The sequence below is a fragment of the Pristiophorus japonicus genome, chromosome 9 (assembly GCF_044704955.1).
Source record: "Pristiophorus japonicus isolate sPriJap1 chromosome 9, sPriJap1.hap1, whole genome shotgun sequence".
Classification (NCBI taxonomy): Eukaryota; Metazoa; Chordata; class Chondrichthyes; family Pristiophoridae; genus Pristiophorus; species Pristiophorus japonicus.
The window spans coordinates 55,244,014-55,262,068 of NC_091985.1; positions in this window are offsets into that span (position 1 = coordinate 55,244,014).

The window sequence follows — 18,055 nt, forward strand, 5'->3', positions numbered from 1 at the left end:
GATTCCTGTGTCAATACAGTACTTTCGGCTTCTTTGTACATGGCAAATGATTAGCTTTGTATACTTTTGAGAGTAACACAAAATAAACTTTCACACACATGTCAGATGTGATGGATATAACAAGTGCTGCTTGTACCATTTTATGCATATTTTAGCATATCTTCTGTGACCTTGTTCATGGTAATAGAGGATATGCTGTTGTATGGGGGAAGGTGCTGTAGTGTGGAAGTGGAGGAAGGGTATTCCAGTGAAATAATTTAGAATGGATAGCAAGGTTGTCAGGACGTGTTGTTTGAAAGCCTCACTCCAACCCTACACCGCTGTAACTATATAGAATTACTGCAGTGTAAGTAACTGGAATTTTTTTTCTTCTGTACAAGAAATTAGTGTGAGGTAAAGCATTGTTTTCTGAGTAACTTTGCTGAAACAAAAACGATAGTTTACTATATTCAAGGGGTAATTTATTTAGCAAATGCAATCAGTTATATGTGTGACAAATGAACCTTTGCCCTTTGAAATTTGCCATTGCTTAATATTTAGACTGTGTAATGTATCAGAACGGTTAAGCAAGTGAATTCCTTTTATTTGTTTAAAATAACCAGTGAAAAATCTAGAACCTTAACATTATTCAGTCCACCTGCGAGTGAAGGACGTTTTGAGTTGGTTACTGTAACAGCTCGCCTTACAAACTCACTACGGGCTCTGCTTGCCACCACTTCAAATTACATTCTAATTTTAAACAATGTTGGTGTGAAGAGCACTTGCTGGCTGTACATACAACCACTCGATATAAAAACCGTCAGGAAACTTCCTTCACTCGGAAGCAGGCTGAGAGGCGTTTTAAAACATGTTCGGCTGGATTTTCCACTGCTGTCTGCCTCTGTTTTCACCCCAGAGGCGTGGCAATGGCGGCAGTGAGCTCTTCTGGGCAGGCGGCCAGCTTCCTGCGCCCCGCTGGGGTTTTCGGGGCCGGTTTCAGCGGGGCGTGGAGCATCGCCCCTGGTTACAACACTGGCTACATTTTTGACTCCCGCCCAACCTGTAGCGCCCCGCAGCGTTCCCCTGCTGGGACCACAGGCGGCCCGGCCTGTAGCAGCTGCAGTGAGGTAAGTAATGCCTACCTCAGGTAAGTATGGTTGTTTTTTCTTTTATTTGTTTTGCGATTTATGTTGTGGTACCATGGGCTATGTTTGGGAATGTTTTTGGTGTTTTTTTTTACCCCAGACCTCTCTTAGAGCGGTCCCAAGACAGCTCTATAGCTCGGGATTTTCGCATTCTCAGTCGGCCTAGCACCCTAAGAGAGGTGTGCAACACCTCCCTTCGTGCTCCACCCCACATTCAGGGCCCAGCTGCCCAATTTTGCTGACTGAGGCGCAAACTTTTCCCAGGCAATATCAGGCCCGCCCCACCATCATTAATGCCCGGAAATCCTAAAAAAACAAAAATCCAGCCCAATAATGATCAAAATAAAAGTGCCGGTGAGAGTAGAAACTGACTCAGATGACAAGAAAAGTACTCACCTATCTTACACAGCCCAGGGACTGAACATGGGGCCTTTCTTGGTCTATATGGTTCAGGACCACAGCAGGCAAAAGGTGTTATTCAAAATACTGTAAAATGCCCATGATTTCAGCCACTTCCACTTCAACTGCCCCAATTTTCTGCAATTTCTGCCACGCTGAAATACTGCTGATGATAAAACACACTGTACTCTGCCATCATTTTGTTTCCTCGGGTCCTGTGTCCTGAATGCATTTTTCAAAATCCAAGTTGATAGCTCTGTGGGTGTTAAGGCTTAGTTTATTTTCATAATAAATAGTTGGGCTTTGCAATATTTTTCTAGTGAACAGCAATCAGGAGTTAGAAAGATCAGTCAGGAGAAGGTCAGGAAAGGGGGAGAACATCATTTTTTCTCCAACCTTGGTATGAACTCCAGCCAGAGCTAGCTGCAAAGTGAGGAACCGTTTTAAATAGCACTGTGACGGTTCTCAATGAGCTCAGGCAGTAATAAGAAAAGTACTCACCTAAAACTGAGATGAGGAAGAATTTCTTCTCTCAGAGGGCTGTAAATCTATGGAATTCTCTGCCCCAGAGAACTGTGGAGGCTGGGTCATTGAATACATTTAAGGCGGAGATAGACAGATTTTTGAGCGATAAGAGAGTAAAGGATTATGGGGAGCGGGCAGGGAAGTGGAAGTGGCCTTTTAATTTTCAAAGGGACCTACCACCAAAGCGTCCATCCGTTTCAGACAATAGGCCCCTTTTAATATGAAAATCAGGGTCCTATGACGTAAATAGGATCCCGATTGGCATTTTAGGTAGGAAACAGCACCTGATATTCTGCGTCCTGACCTTTCGTTAAACTTTCCAGGTGACTTTATGAATGTAGGCACTCCATCTGCCCTTTAAAAGGCCACTAGCATAGGAAGGGGCACTGCCAGGGGCAGGATTACCCAAAGCTTGGCATATGGTCAGCAGAGATACGCCTGGTCTAACAGACATGCCTTGCTGATCAGGGGTCAAAATGGGAACCACCTAGGTGCCAACACCAGGATTAAAGCTTGGACTGCCGAAGAGGATCAAAATTATATATTTTAAATGCCCCCTTACATAAGGGAGCTGCTAGGGTTAGTCTCGGTATGTTTTCAGGGGGAAGGAGTTGGGTCAACATCTCCCCAACCAAGCCACATTCACTAGACTTTCCATCAGCTTTTCTATGCTAGGTGCCCTAGACACCTCCCTGTGGCACAGGCTTCTGCCATTGGCAGGTAAATTATCGAACCACCCCCTGCTCCCAGAAAGCCTATCAGCGTCCACAGCAGACATTCCCACTGGGCAAATCCTGGCTCTATGCTCTATGTGCTCTATCTCCCATGGTGGAATTTCAATATTTTCTTCAACTGCAATTAGTTTATTTATTCATTTGTTCCTCTTCCACCACTCACAGCTACAATATTTTCACTGGTCTTTTGCGTCCTTCTGCACATGTGCCCGTATTGGGGGGGGGGGCGGGGGGGCAAAGCCAAAGCAATGTCGTACCCCCACCAGAATGGCACGGATGGACTCAGAAACCCCGGGATCCTTACACACAACTGCAAGTGCCCAGGAGCCACACGTGAACACCGGGCCGGAGAGCACGAGAGGCAGCAGAGCGAGGAGGACCCCGAGCCCCGACACCACCAAACCCGGGGATCCTCATACATGCGCATGAAACCCGCCCAGCGGTTTGGTGGTGTGTGGGCTCTGCTGCCTTTCGTGCTCTCTGGCCCCGTGCAGGGTTCACGCACGGCTCCAGGGCGTCACCATCACCAACCATGTGTTCACGAGTGCACCCGCTCAGTGCTCCGGCCATGCTGCACTCGGCTCCCACACAAGGTTCTGGCCTGATCATGCAGTCCAATCTACAACAATCCTGAGCTACAAACTCCGGGGAAACCTTAGGAACACCACTTATGAGCAAAACACCCATAAGCCACACACACGGAGCCTACACATGGTCCCTTCGTTCAAAATTAAAGAATCTTTATCACTTCTGGAAGCAAACAAAAAACAAAAAACTCCAAAGAAGTAACTAACAAACTAATTAGAAATCTTTTATTATACCAGCCAAGGACAACTATAATTACAAGTGCAGAATATTATTAACAGAGGATCTTCACAATGTTAACTAGACTTCCACGTTCTGTCATCTATACAACTGCAGATGACATCAAATACACATTGCAGGGTTATCTACAGCAGGCGGGATCAAATTACACATTCCAAACGAACTGTTGGATGTGTCTTGTCCTCCAAGGTGACCAATCAGAAATCTGGTGTTGCAAATAAACACGATTCAATATTTTAACATTCTTGACCTCATGAGACATTAAACTGAAGCCCTGCCTATCTATTCAAGTGGATGCAAAAGATCCCATGGCACTATTTGAGAAAAGAAAGAATTTGTATTCATATCACTAAAACGGATTATCTGATCATTTATCTAATTTGTGAAACCTTGAAAAAGGCTCTACATAACAATAGCATCTGTACTTCAAAAGTAATTCATCGGCTGTGAAGCCCTTTGGAATGTCCTAAAGACATGAAAGAGCGTTTCGACAAGATTTTGCCAAGCTTGCATCTGAGCTGATTCAGTGGCAAATTAAGTTCAATACAGAAAAATGCAGGATATTTTATAACGGAAGTAAAAAATAAGAAGCAACTGTACTCCATGCATGGATTAGAACCTGCAAATAGATGGAAGCTTAATGAGACTTAGGCCATTAATTGACTCATTACTCACCATGTCTAAACAATGCAGGGTGGCAATAGACAAAGCAAATAGAATGCCGCGTTACATTGTAAAATCAAGCAAGTTCTATTTAGGCAGAAGCTGTACAATGTCCTGATCAGACAGCACCTGGAATACAATGTACAGTTCTTGTCAGGTGCTAAAGGCAGGGTAAAGTTCAGAAACGAGGCTCATCTCTTGTATGAGGGAAGAGCTATGATGAATGACTTGAAAGCCTAAGTATCATCAACCATATAGAAATATATATTTTAAGATACTTAATGAGAGAGAAGTAAACCCGAGACAATACTTTCACATTTGCCAAAGCAGTGCAAGGAGACACAGGTTCAGAGTTGTAATGGCAAATATAGGAAGTATTTCTTGATACAGGGAGTGATTGATAGCTGGAACAGGCTGCCAGGAAGAATGATTGATACTGGATTTATTTAAGAATTAGCTAGAGTAAAAGGAAGAAAGTACGTTTGGTATCCCGAAAAGGGTGGGATCAAATAGGCTGAAGGGAATTCTTCATCAAAACCTATCTTGTGACGCTGAAAGTTTATTTTTTACCATGGTCGACAGAATTCGAGTGTTTCAGTATTATGAGGCTCAAAAAGGATATTAAATCACTTTGTAATACAAATCCTGTAATATTGCCAGGAAATAAGGTACATTACATGAAGGAAAATGTAGCTGTTCTGATCTCAAATTATTGGGGGACAATCTTGATATATTTTGACTCAGTTAGAAATTCCTGGTAAAGCAGCAATATGTACCCATTAAACAAAGGGTAGAAAAGAAGCATTCTTCATGCACTTGAAAGTTTCTTACTGCACAGTCCAAAAAGGAGCCAGTTTCATCGTTAGAACAAGCCAAGCTCACAACAGCCCAGCAGGTAAAAGCAAACCTGGCTCAACACTAAGTCTAAATGGAGCAGGCTCAATTGCCAATCTGTGCATGAGTTAGCTGGTCAGTCGGGCCAGGAGGTATGGCAAATCAACTAATTTAGGCTAGAGAACAAGAAAAATAAAGTAATCTTGGATTTCTCCTCCTGAACACTATCCATTAATTCCTGCAGGAATGTGCCCGTAAACACTGGCATGACTGTGATGCTGTCTCACCAGTAAAAACTGGGGGTTAAAAATAAGAGCATACCAGAAATGACAAGGAAAGTTGCAATGGATTAAAAAGCATGGTTTTGAATGATTGTGCATTCACAAAATCACTTACTCATGGTCATGTGCAGCACTGAAACAATATTAGGCTTCTGTCACTAGAGGCTCTCAGTCGTCTATATATTTATTTCTCCCAGTGTCAGAAAACTAGCCCTGCAGCAGCACTGCACTTTACTGCTCGCACAGCCGGCAGACTTTATACCCAATTTCTGGGCTCCAACTCTTGGAATTTATGTACATGCAATACACGGAACAAAAACATATTCAACAGTTCATATCTCCACAGAAGACGCAGAACAGCAGCACACGTTTGTAAGCTTACAAACCAAGAAGGTAGCAAACATCAATCTGAAAACCAAAATCAGGGTCATAAAAGCAAAAAATGGAAACACCAGGGGCTGCTTGTTACTTTGCACAATACTATGAATGCTCCAATATTTTCATCTTTGTGCTATTATTTGTTTCATTTCTAATAAATTTAATGCATTTTAAATGTATTCCACAAAACCAAATTAATGGGTTTTCAGACATGTATATTGTTAACAATGTATTGTATTTTGATGACGTATAGATTAAAGTATTACAAATGTGTTAATCCCCGATTGAGAAATGTGAAAAAGAAATTAAGTATATTGGACTCACTTTACCCCATAGTCCTTGAGACTCATCATTCAATTTTATTGCTGTTTGTGGGATTCTGTATGTACAAAATGACAACCACGTTTATCTGCAAAATAGTCACTGCACTTCAAAGTAATTCATAAGATGTGAAGTGTTCCAAGAAGTTTCTGAGAAATGTAATGTGTTTTATATATATATATATATATATATATGTTTGTTTCTTCTAACCTCAGAACAAGCAGTTTTAGGCTTGGGAGCGCGTTAAAATTCAAGAAATCGGCTCCAAAGAGAGGACAAAAGCAAAGGATTGAAACTTACCTATAAAACTGAGACAGTGGAGAGGTACACAGGCAGTAAGAGAATAGACAATTATTGTAGGCTTTCTGTTTAAACATAGACATAGAAAAATAGGTGCAGGAGTAGGCCATTCGGCCCTTCTAGCCTGCACCGCCATTCAATGAGTTCATGGCTGAACATGCAACTTCAGTACCCCCTTCCTGCTTTCTCGCCATACCCCTTGATCCCCCTAGTAGTAAGGACTTCATCTAACTCCTTTTTGAATATATTTAGTGAATTGGCCTCAACAACTTTCTGTGGTACAGAATTCCACAGGTTCACCACTCTCTGGGTGAAGAAGTTTCTCCTCATCTCGGTCCTAAATGGCTTACCCCTTATCCTTAGACTGTGACCCCTGGTTCTGGACTTCCCCAACATTGGGAACATTCTTCCTGTATCTAACCTGTCTAAACCCGTCAGAATTTTAAACGTTTCTATGAGGTCCCCTCTCATTCTTCTGAACTCCAGTGAATACAAGCCCATGTGCATGCTTCTGCCACTAAAATCTTCCAGTGAACTTTACAAATTGCACAGCTCCCTCCAGGTGACTGAAAACATGTACTGTTATATATAAATGGCATTCCTCTTTAGTTTAAAAGAAAATCCCAAAAATTGTGATTAATTATTTTAAAGACCGATTTTTAAAATTATAATGGTACACATAGCCAACTGAAAATTCAATGCGAGAGGGAAAACCTTCAGCACTTTTGCGCATGTACTCAATTAAAAAAAAAAAGTTCTATTTCTTGATTTCATTTAGGGTGCACAAATCTTTATACATTTCTACCAAGTGCAGAAAAGAGAAATATACAGACTACCACAGACATTTATTTACTGCATTTCAAGAGACCAAAACAAATTGTAAAGTTTAAGGAATAAATGAGCAACAAATTATGAATAATTTTAAAATCTGTGAATATAATTGAAATGTTTGTGTGCATACACAATGGCTATAAATGGTTAGGGAAGAAATAACTCTTATAGTGGAATCTGCATCTTCACCCTGTTGTTTACAAAAAAAGTTTGATTGCAGCCTGAAGACACAAATCAGATGTGCACAGGAGGGGCCATTATACACCTTTGTATGGGCTTAAAAGTGTGTGGATAAACAGTATTGCGACATGTTGTTTGGAGCTCTGTTCAGTTCCTGGTGTGGCACTGTACTTGTCAAATGTACCTTGTGAATCTGTGTTTGACCACTAGAAGCAATTCTGTGTTCTATCACTAGTCAGAAAAGCCTTGGAGATGAATGCAGAGTGAGTCCTAGTATGGCTAGCAAAAAAGGGCATCCAGTCTTATACATGAACATATATATGGTATTCACACCTTTCTTATTTCCTCCATCCCAAAGTGAGACAGTGATTCTTGTGATCCAGTTATGATTTTACTTTTGCATCATTGTGAAAACAAAAGTGAGTGTAACTTTGATAGCAGGTTCTAATCGGACTACAAAAATAGAAAAAAGCTGGAGACTCTCAGCAGATCAGGCAGTATTTGTGGAAAAAGGTCAATGTTTCAGATGTATATCTCCTCATCAGAATGAAGGATTATATACCTGAGAAGTTAATGTTTCCCTTTTTCCACAGGTATCGCCAGACCTCCTGAGTGTTTCCAGCCTTTTACTACTTATGTTTCAGATTTCCAGCATTGCCAGTATTTCAATTTGTGTCTCAGCCAGCAGTAGTTGTAAGACTACTTGGAAGAGCCTGTCTCATGGAGAGCACAAAATAACTCCAGTGCTCGGTTGTGCTAACCTTCTAAAGTGCTTGTTGGGTCCACTAGAACTCCTTGGTACTTCGGAAACTGAAGATGGATTATTTAAATAGATATTATGGCCCCGCCCACCCCCACGTTCCCAATGCATTTCAAATTTGCCAGCTAGGAGCACAGCTTTGCACACAGGTGCCCGAAGTTCTCTCTTGGCTGCAGATGTCCGAACTTTAGCCAAGCAGAATAAACAAGATGCTAACAGTGGCAAATCTATACAGTATGCCAATCAGAGCTTAGCAGGCTACAGTTTAACCACTACCTAAAGTCGCATTCTAAACTTTCACATACTGACACACGTGCACACAGATAAGAGCACACAGACAGAATTGGCCACTTTATAGTTTGCAGTGCAAATTCAAAATGACTGCTCTATTAAACTTCTTTCCACCAAGCACTCACCTATGCTACACATCATGTAGTGCACTGTTAGCATCTGCAAGTCTCGCAGAGGAAAAGACTACCAGGTTTATCCATCAATACAAAAGCAAAATACTGCAGATGCTGGCATCTGAAATAAAAACAGAAAATGCTGGAAATCTCAGCATTTGTGGCGAGAAAAGCAGAGTTAATGTTTCAGGTCGATGACCCTTTGTTAGAACTGGCGAATGTTCGAAATGAACAGATTCTTAATAAGCACTGAAAGGCGGAGGGGAAGAAAGAACAAAAGGGAAGGTCTGTGATAGGGCGGAAGGCAGGAGAGATTAGAGAGACAAAATGGACTTTGGGCCAAATTTAAATGATAATGGGTGGAATTAGAAAAAGGTTAATCTGCATCGGGTGTGAATGGCGGAATAATGACCAACTGCTATTGGAAACAAAGAGGAAAAAAAACATAAGATCGGAGGTGGGGGGCGGGGTCGGGGGGTGGGGGGAAGGGAGAAGAGAGCCAAAGATGGGCAGAGGTTTATCTATCACGTAGCTATATAAAACAGCTTCCCATCTAAAAACAATAAATCCAAAATCTCAGAGATATAACTGTTTATATACTAAAACAAAACTTTAAAATTTGTAAAGTCCTCGCAAATTCCTGTTTACAAAACCCTCCACGGCCTCACCCCTCTCGATCTCTGTAACCTCCTCTATCCCTACAACCCTCCGAGATCTCTGCGCTGCTCCAATTCTGGCCTCTTGTGCATCTCCCATTTTCTTTGCTCCACTACTGGCCGCTGTGCCTTTACTGCCTTGGCCCTAAGCTCTGGATTTTCCACCCTAAACCCCTCTGCCTCTCTACCTCTCTCTCCTCCTTTAAAACGCACCTTAACGCCTACCTCCCATTTGTCCTAATATCTCCTTATGTGACTTGGTATCAAATTTTGTATGATATCGCTCCTATGAAGCGCCTTATGGAATCATAGAATGGTTACAGCACAGAAGAAGGCCATTCGGGCCGTTGAGCCCGTGCCAGCTCTCTGCAAGAGCACTTCAGCTAGTCCCACTCCCCGTAGCCCTGCAAATGTTTTTCTTTCAGGTACTTATCCAACTCCCTTTTGAAAGCTGTGATTGAGTCTGCCTCCCCAATCCTTTCAGGCAGTGCATTCCAGATCCTAATCACTCGCTGCGTAAAAACGTTTTTTCTTATGTAGCCTTTGGTTCTTTTGCCAATCACTTTAAATCTATGTCCTCTGGTTCTCGACCCTTCTGCCAATGAGAACAGTTTCTCTCTGTCTGCTCTGTCCAGACCCCTCATGATTTTGAACACCTCGATCAAATAAATCTCCTCTCAATCTTCTCAGAAACAACCCCAACTTCTCCAATCTGTCCACGAAACTGAAGTCCCTCATCCCTGGAATTATTCACATAAATCTTTTCTGCACCCTTTTTAAGGCCTTGGGATGTTTCACTAGGTTAAAGGTGCTATATAAATGCAAGTTGTTGTTGTTTTTGTTGTTGTCAGGTGAAGCTCTGCACCGATGCCTTTCAGTAGGCAGTTCAGCATTGAGTGCGACTTATGTTACCCAAGTTTTAAATTATTTTGTGGTCCGAATTATTTAATCAAATCTGGACTTTTAAATCTTAATGAGGCCCCACCCAGCCTGTCTGTGGCAGATAGCACTAATGCGACTGAAAACCCAGCAGTTTAAATGGTGGTGGGTACAATCGCGTCGGCAATGCAAGAGAAACTTCTGAGCATCTATTTAAAGACCCGCCCGCCCTGTTCCCGCTGAAAGGGCAGTATTAAAATCGATCCTTACATTCTTGTACTCTGGATTGCGCAGAACATGTTATGCTTCTCTTTATTAAGTTGCTGCCTCATTCAGTTACTCTGCCCCAGGCACATCCAGTTCTGATTTCATCATTGTTCTTAACAACTTCTTATTGATTCAAGGTTATTGATGCCTTTAAAAAGATTTGTTTGGCAGGTGATTGTGGGTTATAAAGATATTAATAGCCATGCTTGATTTTTTTTCTGATGAAGGAGGGGAACAAACTTATTCCTTTAAAATTGGGATCAACTTGTGATGTGATAGTGGTGCAGGGAACAAACATACGTGGACTCTCGATGGAGCAAGCATGAAGGGTCAAAGGTCTTTTCTCGTTCTGTACGGCCTTATATCGTTACTGTTGACCCAATGATCTCCCTGTAAAATTTAATTCAACATTGGCAACTATTTGTGTGTTATTTAAAAATCCTTTCCAAAATGATTACCCATATGTCTGGGGTGTTTTAGTCTGTCCATTCTGCCACGTCATTAACTGTGTGTGTACAATATAATACATTACAATACATAGTTGTTTGGCATTAGCTATGCCCAGTGCAGTGTTTTAATTTGGGTAAATAGCTTTGCATTCATGCAAGTTGAGTGCAACTTACATGTTTTGATCCGATCAATAAACAAAAGCTCATCTCGGTTGGAATGTTGAACTCTGCCCAATAGACTTTCTACAGACATCAGAGGATGAAAATTTTGCAGCGTTGTTGTGTTGCCCTAATTGAAGCTGTATTGCTGAACTCCAGGATATAGTCGATGTAGTTATTGAGGCATACGAAAGTATGGGCCTGACGCTAAACATCCGTAAGACAAAGGTTCTCCACCAGCCTGTCCTCACCGTACATCACTGCCCTCCAGTCATCAAGATCCATGGCGCGGCCCTCAACAACGTGGACCATTTCCCATACCTCGGGAGCCTCTTATCAACAAAAGCAGACATTGATGAGGAGATTCAACACCGCCTCCAGTGCGCCAGTGGAGCCTTCGGCTGCCTGAGGAAAAGAGTATTCGAAGACCAGACCCTCAAATCTACCACCAAGCTCATGGTCGACAGGGCTGTAGTAATACTTGCCCTCCTGTATGGCTCAGAGGCATGGACCATGTACAGTAGACGCCTCAAGTCGCTGGAGATATATCATCAACGATGTCTCCGCAAGATCCTACAAATTCCCTGGGAGGACAGGCTCACCAACATCAGCGTCCTCGTCCAGGCTAACATCCCCAGCATTGAAGCACTGGTCACACTCGATCAGCTCCGCTGGTTAGGTCACATAGTTCGTAGGCCAGACACAAGACTCCCAAAGCAAGTGCTCTATGCGGAGCTCCTACATGGCAAACAAGCCAAAGCTGGGCAGCGGAAACATTACAAGGACACCCTCAAAGCTTTTACCGATATATAAAATGGAAAAGAGTGACTAAAGTAAATGTTGGTCCCTTAGAAGATGAGAAGAGGGATTTAATAATGGGAAATGTGGAAATGGCTGAGACCTTAAACAATTATTTTGCTTCGGTCTTCACAGTGGAAGACACAAAAACCGTGCCAAAAATTGCTGGTCACGGGAATGTGGGAAGGGAGGATCTTGAGATAATCACTATCACTGGGGGGTAGTGCTGGACAGGCTAATGGGACTCAAGGTAGACAAGTCCCCTGGTCCTGATGAAATGCATCCTAGGGTATTAAAAGAGATGGCGGAAGTTATAGCAGATGCATTCGTTATAATCTACCAAAATTCTCTGGACTCTGGGGAGGTATCAGCGGATTGGAAAGCAGCTAATGTAACGCCTCTGTTTAAAAAAGGGGGCAGACAAAAGGCAGGTAACTATAGGCCGGTTAGTTTAACATCTGCAGTGGGGAAAATGCTTGAAACTATCATTAAGGAAGAAATAGCAAGACATCTAGATAGGAATAGTGCAATCAAGCAGACGCAACATGGATTCATGATGGGGAAATCATGTTTAACTAATTTACTGGAATTCTTTGAGGATATAACGAGCATGGTGGATAGAGGTGTACCGATGGATGTGGTGTATTTAGATTTCCAAAAGGCATTCGATAAGGTGCCACACAAAAGGTTACTGCAGAAGATAAAGGTACACGGAGTCAGAGGAAATGTATTAGCATGGATAGAGAATTGGCTGGCGAACAGAAAGCAGAGAGTCGGGATAAATGGGTCCTTTTCGGGTTGGAAATCGGTGGTTAGTGGTGTGCCACAGGGATCGGTGCTGGGACCACAACTGTTGACAATATACATAGGTGACCTGGAAGAGGGGACAGAGTGTAGTGTAACAAAATTTGCAGATGACACAAAGATTAGTGAGAAAGTGGGTTGTGTAGAGGACACAGAGAGGCTGCAAAGAGATTTAGATAGGTTAAGCGAATGGACTAAGGTTTGGCAGATGGAATACAATGTCGGAAAATGTGAGGTCATCCACCTTGGAAAAAAAACAGTAAAAGAGAATATTATTTGAATAGGGAGAAATTACAACATGCTGCGTGCAGCGGGACCTGGGGGTCCTTGTGTATGAATCCCAAAAAGTTAGTTTGCAGGTGCAGCAGGTAATCAGGAAGGCGAATGGAATGTTGGCCTTCATTCGAGAGGGATGGAGTACAAAAGCAGGGAGGTCCTGCTGCAACTGTATCGGGTATTGGTGAGGCCACACCTGGAGTACTGCATGCAGTTTTGGTCACCTTTCTTAAGGAAGGATATAATAGCTTTGGAGGGGGTACAGAGACGATTCACTAGGCTGATTCCGGAGATGAAGGGGTTACCTTATGATGATAGATTGAGTAGACTGGGTCTTTACTCGTTGGAATTCAGAAGGATGAGGGGTGATCTTATAGAAACATTTAAAATAATGAAAGGGATAGACAAGATAGAGGCAGAGAGGTTGTTTCCACTGATCGGGGAGACTAGAACTATGGGGCACAGCCTCAAAATACGGGGGAGCCAATTTAAAACCGAGTTGAGAAGGAATTTCTTCTCCCAGAGGGTTGTGAATCTGTGGAATCCTCTGCCCAAGGAAGCAGTTGAGGCTAGCTCATTGAATGTATTCAAATCACAGGTAGATAGATTTTTAACCAAAAAGGGAATTAAGGGTTATGGGGAGTGGGCGGGTAAGTGGAGCTGAGTCCATGGCCAGATCAGACATGATCTTGTTGAGTGGCGGAGCAGGCTCAAGGGGCTAGATGGCCTACTCCTGTTCCAAATTCTTATGTTCTTATGTTCTGATAAAGTGTGACATCCCCACTGACACCTGGGAGTCCCTGGCCAAAGACCGTCCTAAGTGGAGAAAGTGCATCCGAGAGGGCGCTGAGCACCTCGAGTCTCAATGCCGAGAACATGCAGAAATCAAGCGCAGGCAGTGGAAAGAGCGTGCGGCAAACCAGTCCCACCCACCCCTTCCCTCAACGACTGTCTGTGACAGAGTCTGTGGCTTTCGTATTGAACTGTTCAGCCACCAAAGAACTCACTTCAGGAGTGGAAGCAAGTCTTCCTTGATTCCGAGGGACTGCCTATTATGATGATGATGCTTAATAAAGAATACTGAATGGCAAAGCAGGGGAAAGAAAATTACCAGCAGGATGCGAGCTTGTCATTAAAAATACAGCTTATTAAAAAAACCTGCCACACCCTGCACCCAGATATTCTTCCCTAAAGATAGTCTGCAGTTGTTTTTGTTAAAACATTTAGGAAATGTTGTCCATTGATTGGCTTTCCATGGAGATGGAATGACAGCTTTCATGACTCTCTGGTATTGTGTTACTACAGCTGAATTTATCAAATCTGTGGTAAAATTCCTAAACACACCAACTTAATGCTATAATTACTTCACCAGAAAGGCTCATGTTATACACCTAACCCATTTTCAAAAAAAAGTTTCTCACATTGCTTAAAGATCAAATATAGCAGTCCAGTACCCCTAGATTTATGCTAGTCTCAGCCCTCCACAAGGAATTACCAAGTCCATACCTCCACAAACATCTTTCATAGTTTACTCCCTAAACATAGGTCAGTCGACCTCTCATGTTCCAATATTAAAGTAAGCTTTTTTCATTTTCCAGTTTTCTCTTCACTTGAAGGCAGTCACTCAACTGTGATGTGGTTCCACAGCCATCTCATGCATTCTTCACATGTGAGCCTACACAATGAGTGCCTATTTGACTATGAAGGCCATCACAGCTGAAGGGGATTCAGTCCACACAAGTGCACTAATAGCAAGAACCATCCCCACAGGTCCTGTCGCCTGCCAGCCAGGTAGTGGATCTGTTCGGGTTCAGGCAGGAGTCGGAGAAAATGTATAGAAATATATTTGTGACGTCTCAGTTAGGTCCGGGCGCACTGCCCTTTTCCTGTCCGCCATTGTTCATTGTTTTATATGTAACCTTCAGGGCTGGTGACTCTGGCTCTTTGTCAGCCGGTACGGGCACGGTGGGCCGAAATGGCCTCCTTCTGTGCTGTAGATTTCTATGTTTCTATGTTTTAGGGATCACGCATATCGGTTCCAGCCCTCATTAAAATCAGGGCCTAGATGGCACTAAGCTTGGATTTTAAAAGTCTGTAAATTGCAAAAGGGAAAGACTGATGGAGTTAATGGTGCAAAGACAGAGGAAAAGGATATACGGAGCATAGAAGGAGCAAAAGAGAACAAGTTCAGATTGGCAATGGCTGGTGTAGTGCATTGTACAGTGTCCTTTCACCTCTGGAAGCCGTGGTTGAATCCAGTACAGACTGATGGGATGAAAGCTTCTTCTGTAGCTGAAAGGACTCTGCAGATACAGTTGGTAAACTCAGCCCAGTTTATAATTGGCAGCGGTCCACAATGTTTCGGCACAAATTGGCTGGTGAGGATACTGCCACATATCACTCGATAAACATTCATTTTGGTTTAAAAATGTAGCCTGCTTTGATGTGTCAACATGAAAAATAAAATACAGCTCCATGTGTTTAAGTACAGTAGATTGCAATTTGTGTCACTCCTACTTATAAATGCCACTACTGATATTTTACATGTTGACAGGTTTAGATGTGGGAACATGGAAAATTCGCACTGCTACATCAGGATCCTCTCTTGAAGTTGAAGATTAAGGAATAGCTTTCAGACAAAAGTAGAAGGAGCTTTACTTTTCCATCTGGCCTCGCCAGAGAGTGTTTGATACTGATTAAGGATCCCCAAAGTGCAAAATAGATTTGGAATAGTAAAAGCTGGATATGACAAAGGAAAGGGTGAGGGATTCGGCAGCAGATGGACTGAGGCAGGGGCAGAGATCGACAATGTTATTTAATTGGAAGTAGGCTGTCTTTGTGATATGGAGGCGGAAGTTCAACTCAGGGTCAAAGCAGGATGGCGAGGTTGCGAACATTCAGCTTCAACTGGAGATAGTGCAGGGGGAGGGGAATAGAATCCGTGACATGGGCCTGGATTTTCCCGTTTCCCACCCGCCCGGAGCTGGGGCGGGGGGAGGGGGAGGGACGGTAGACCACAGAAAACCCCGAAGTCTGGGTGTAGAACGGAATTGGGTGGGGGGTCCAATCCCCGACCCTGGGGATATGGAGTTTGTGGGAGGGGCCTAAGACGATGGCTTTGGTCTTCCCAATGTTTAACTGAAAGAAAGTACAGCTCATCCAGGACTGGGTGTTGCAAAATTTTGCAGGCTGTCAATACAGAGGCAGTGGTGAGGTCGAAAGATATAGTGGAGAGTTAGAGCTGGGTGCCGTCTGCGTACATGTGGAATCTGACATCCTGGCCTTGATAGTAACCTGCCCATGAAGGGTACGAGAGGGTTGTGGGGGGAGGGGTTCCATTTTTTTTAATGAGGAACGCGCCCCAACCCTCCGCCCATTGCCATTTTTTCGGCAGCAGATATTGTGCCGTGCAATTGTCCCAACCTCCAGAGGCAGGATACTTCATTAAATATATAAATCAGTGTAATTGGGAGCCTGATTTAAATTTAACAGTTGCCATGCACATTTCCCAGGTCTCGGGAAACACGGCAGCAAAATGGGGGAGGGAGCTGCCGGATCCTGAAGACAAGTGTCTTTTACAGCACTCCTTGTGGGCCAGGAAGAGCAGGGGTCCTCCCTCCCGCCCCTCAAGGAAGCCTTTGGCCTCCCCCTGCCACGATCGGCGACCTGCCCCTCCGAAGCCCCGACCTGTAGATCCCCCACCTCTTGATTGGTGTGGACCGTCCCCAGGGATCCCCGGCTACGGCTCCCTGCCGCGAATTGTCCGTCCGGCAACCAGCAACCAGCCAGTCTGTCAATTTGGCAGCTTGCCGGGCAGGAAACAGAAAAAAGATTACATTCGGCAGGATCGCCACATCATGGGCCCAAGTTTCCACATGATTTGCGCCTGATTTTTAGGAGCAACTGGTGGAGAATGGACTATCTTAGAAATCGCAATTCTCCACATTTTTTTTTCTGCAGTTCTAGTCAGGTAGAACAGTTCCACTTTGGAACATAATTTTTTTCTTCAAAAGAGGGTGTGTCCGGCCACTGATGCCTGATTTGAAAGTTTCCACAGTGAAAACGTACTCCAAACTAACTTAGAATGGAGCAAGTGAAGATTTTTGTAGAACTGAAAAAACCTGTTCTACACATTAAAAAATCAGGCGCAGGTTACAAATTAGGCGTCCAGAACGAGGTCGGGGGGGGGAGGGGGGAAGGGAAGTCATTAAATTCTATAATAAATCCTCATTTATACTTGTACAAATATTATTCAAATAAATCCAACCTGAATAAACATTTATAAGCAAAGAAAAGATTAAATAAACCATCTTCCTACCTGTGTGAAAGCGCTTCAGGCAGGCCTTTCGGGACCGAAGGCTGAACGGGCCGGCCCGAGACTTCGGGCAGGGCCCGTCCCCAGCACCAGATTTACAGGTAGGTGGCGTTGGGTCGGGTCGGGGAGGTTCGGTTCGGTTCGGGTCGGGGGGAGGGAGAGAGAGGGGGGATGGAGAGAGAGGGGGGGAGGGAGAGAGAGGGGGGAGGGAGAAAGAGGGGGGTAGAGAGGGGGGGAGGGAGGGAGAGAGAGGGAGGGAGAGAGAGGGAGGGAGGGGGAGGTCAGGTCGGGGAGGGGGAGGTCAGGTCGGGGAGGGGGAGGTCAGGTCGGATCCAGTCTGGGGGCGGGGGCTGGGGGGAGCGGGAGCAGGAGCGCGGGTCGGGTCGGGTCCAGTCGGGGGGGGAGGGGGCGGAGCGGGAGCGGGAGTCAGGTCGGGTCGGGTCGGGTCGGGTCCAGTGGGGGGGGGGGGTCAGGTCGGGGGGCAGGAGTCGGGTCGGGTCCAGTCGGGGGGGGAGTGGGAGTCGGATCGGGTCCGGGGGGGGGGGAGTGGGAGCAGGAGCGCGGGTCGGGTCGGGTCCAGTAATGGGGGAGGGGGGGCGGAGCGGGATCGGGAGTCAGGTCGGGTCGGGTCGGGTCCAGTGGGGGGGGGGGGGGAGCGGGAATCGGGTCGGGTCCAGTCGGGGGGGGGAGTGGGAATCGGGTTGGGTCCGGAGGCAGGGGGGAGCGGGAGTCGGGTCGGGGGGTGGGAGCGGGAGTCGGGTCGGGTCGGGTCCAGTCGGCGGGGGGGGGAGCGGGAGCGGGAGTCGGGTCGGGTCTGGTCCGGGGCGGGGGGGGGGGGGGAACGGGAATCGGGTCGGGTCCAGTCGGGGGGGGGGGGAGCGGGAGCGGGAGCG